Genomic DNA, 3687 nt, shown 5'->3' on the forward strand with positions numbered 1-3687 from the left:
TTATGACCAAATTTTAATTTTCATCTTACTTAAACTCAGGAGCCACCTGAATTCTACAATACCTCCCGAATGACCCATCTGCCCAATTATTAGCGCCCCTACATCCCTGTGGATACCCGTCAATCTAGTAACTCCCTTGAATACTCCTCCCTCTCAACCCCCGTAGTGAGGAAGATGACAACAAACACATGACCATCCCAGAAACCCCCACCCCTTTACATCTACCAGAAACCACACAGCCCTCACTCCTTCACCATCACCTGTTATATGGCCATTAAGATCATTGTCGACATTGCTAAGTTAGCAAGAGCTCTGCTGCGATGATGCTGCTTTTGCACAAGTTACTACATGACTTTATTTTACAAGACTATGTTTGTGCCTTTCATATGAGACCTGTTTGCTTTCTGTGTTCTCTGCCTGTTCCTGGAGTTTAGTCTGAACACAATGTGCAAGGTCGGTAAACAATGCACCATTGTTATTCTGTAGTGGTCAGTCCCTAGCACCTAGACAAAACTCGCTAACACAGCAGCACTGCTGAAAACTCTGTTTTGATATTACGGGGATGCATTTTGTTCAAACACACACTTGGAGAGGGACCATTCCTTGGAGAAGAGCTATGCTATCCCTATGATGTAAAACTTCCATCTAGGCACTAAGGTATGGGGTCTGCTGACAAATCCCAGCGATCTTCCTTTATATAATAAACTTCAACATTGCCAAGGGGAGGGTGGTTAGGCTGTATAGTCCTTTTTCCACTGTCTGTAGATTATTTCACCCCTCTCTATATTCTATGGAATAGTAACAATGCTAACTGTTTTTGCTTTATGCATTTTGTTGCTGATAGTGGGCCGTATACTTCATTATAGAGCACAATAGTTAAAATAAACATTTTGAACTATAACCGTGACTCTGACCATTCTTATTCTGGACAAGTATGAGTGAGTGAGGGAAAGGGTACGTCTTGTTACTGTTTCCTGAGAGAGTCCGGAGTGTTATGCTCTGGGTTGTCTAATCATTTGTAGCTTTGTGATTATGTAGGAGAATGAATGAGACACTATAGCTAGTTGGTTGTGGGATTTTGGGTACTAAGGTAGTAGGAAGGTACAACCCGTATACACAGAGGTACTGTTTTCCTGTGCATAGGTCTGTGTATGTGCAGAATCCCTGCAACATGGTGCCGTAAACATTTGGTCTGGTTCTTATCTGCGAGACTCCTGAGTAGTGCTTGTGCTTGTCCACAAATCCCTCACTTCTGTTTCTAGAGACAGTTGTGACGGTGTAGCCTTCTATATTGTGAATTCTTTTATAGTTTTTCAAGCTTGAATTTTAAAAGGTCTTTCACTCTCTTTTGTCCCATTATTGCACTGACGCTGATAAGTTGTTATTCTCTACTATTGATTATGGTGTTTGTCATAGCACCTCCTAACCGCGCACCGCTCAGGGCTTAGTTGACTCAATATGGAGTCCCTGAGGCTGGCGATGCACTTGTTTTTGTTGTTGAAGCGAATATTGCTTACCGCTTTGAGGTGTTTTATTCTTGGGTCATATTTCTGGCCATCGATGGGACAGATAATTTGTACCATGAATATACTGCCACGGCCCTTCCTCAGAATTATCATCCTTATAGGTCTCTTGAAGTTCCACTAATGGCTTGGCACCACCAAATATGGTATAATGGCGCCCTTCCTCACCCTATCACACCGGTCTGTTTAGGCCCCTTATAAATAGATCGGTGATGTGGCCCATTTTGGAAGGGTATAACCTGCACCCAAATGTTCTCACTGCTACGATCGTAGAGCTATTGGTATTGCATATTTCTTAATACGAGTACATTGAGCTGATATTCAGTTCATGTCACGCAGCTTCCAGGTGGGACCACCTGGCGTTGCTGCACAACCACCAGCACCTGGTGGTGTGGTCATCAGTCCATTAATGATTGATTCTGTGATGGGCAAGCATCAACAAAATAAGTATAAGCTTCCTAATTGGCTTGCTGATTTTTTTTTTTCCAAATACTGCGCCTGTGGAGAAACACAGGATTCTGACTATGAGTTTACCTAAAGGCCTTTTTCCTGAATTAGCTGATTTTAACACTTGGGGTAGAGTGTTTGCAGCAGTATATTCAATGTGTTTCGGCACCCCCTCGATAACCGTTCTCCCTTTAGTGAAAAAACGTGTTCATGATGAACATAAGTCCGAATTCGACATTGTTTGGTATACGTTCCTTGCTAATGTTAAGGGTGATGCTGTGCGCTTACAACTGTGAAGAGACATGAGAGGTGTAGTAAAGTGGGAGCCCCTCGGGCTGCATGTGAAATATCACTACTCTTATCGGTTTTTCACTTACCCGGTGAGGTGGGAGCAAGCCATGTGGGGCTCTCGCTTCTGACTTCAAGCGTCCGACGCCCGCTGGCCGCGACCCGCTCCCAGGACAGTGGCAGGTGGGGAGTTTAACTGGGGCTGTATAACTGTCAAACGATAATGCAGGTGTCTTAAGGCGAGCTCAGGGAGGACAGAAACCCGCCCGCGAAGCAGAAGGGCAAAAGCTCACTTGATCTCGATATTCAGTATGAATACAGACCGTGAAAGCGGGGCCTCACGATCCTTCTGACTTTTTGGGTTTCAAGTAGGAGGTGTTAGTAAAGTTACCACAGGGATAACTGGCTTGTGGCGGCCAAGTGTTAATAGCGATGTCGATTTTTGATTCTTCGATATCAGCTCTTCCTATCATTGTGAAGCAGAATTAACCAAGCGTTGGATTGTTCATATACTAATAGGGAACGTGAGCTGGGTTTAGACCGTCGTGAGACAGGTTAGTTTTATCCTACTGATGATGTGTTGTTGCAATACTAATCCTGCTCAGTACGAGAGGAACCGCAGGCTCAGACATTTGGTGTATGTGCTTGGCTGAGTAGCCAATGGGGCGAAGCTACCATCTGTGGGATTATGACTAAACGCCTTTAAGTCAGAATCCCCCCTAAACCGCAATGATACCTAAGTGCCGTGGAGCCTCAGTTGGCCTGGGATAGCCAGCCTCTCTCGGGATGCCGGTGCATAGAGCCGCTCGCTTAGAGACCGGAGCGCGGACAGAAGGGGGCCGCCTCCATCTCCCTTAGTGCACCGCATGTTTGTGGGGCACCCGGTGCTATTCATTCGTAGATGACCTGATTCTGGGTCAGAGTTTCGTAAGTAGCAGAGCAGCTACCTCGCTGTGATCTATTGAAAGTGATCCTCTGAGCCAAGCTTTTGTCTCTGCATGCGTGGGTGCTCATGGATGCCGTCCTCCACCACACCCAGGGGTATAGGGATGGGGCCACCATCCCTTGCAGGTCGGCAGGGTGACTAGATGGCCTGGGCCGGCGGGCCGCCCCTTCCCACTGCTCCCGGGCAAGTCGAGCTGAGAGGACAGCAGCCCCGGGGAAGGTGATCCCGAGCGGCTGCCTCGGACTGCCTGGCCACCCTCGCTGGATTGAAAGGGCAACTGGGTACGGCACCCTCCCAGACCATCTGGGTGCTGGGTCGTCCTGGGTCATCTGGTCACCTGGATGCATGACCATATAGCCCTGCAGGCCAGGCAACCAGATGGCCCTGTGGGCCGGGTGACCAGATGCCCTATTGGCCGGCAGCCAGGCTAACTCCAACCTTTGTCCTACCCTGAAGTTATGTAAGCCCCCACTACTTGGGGGC

General features: G+C 47.5%; 1 pseudogene; it reads left to right on the top strand.

Annotated features, from left to right (window-relative positions):
* The first annotated feature begins 2230 nt into the window (after positions 1-2230).
* Positions 2231-3243, top strand: LOC147731383 (28S ribosomal RNA; annotated as a pseudogene).
* Positions 3244-3687: the final 444 nt, after the last annotated feature.

Source organism: Lissotriton vulgaris, chromosome 2_1, assembly GCF_964263255.1.
Source record: "Lissotriton vulgaris chromosome 2_1, aLisVul1.2, whole genome shotgun sequence".
NCBI lineage: Eukaryota > Metazoa > Chordata > Amphibia > Caudata > Salamandridae > Lissotriton > Lissotriton vulgaris.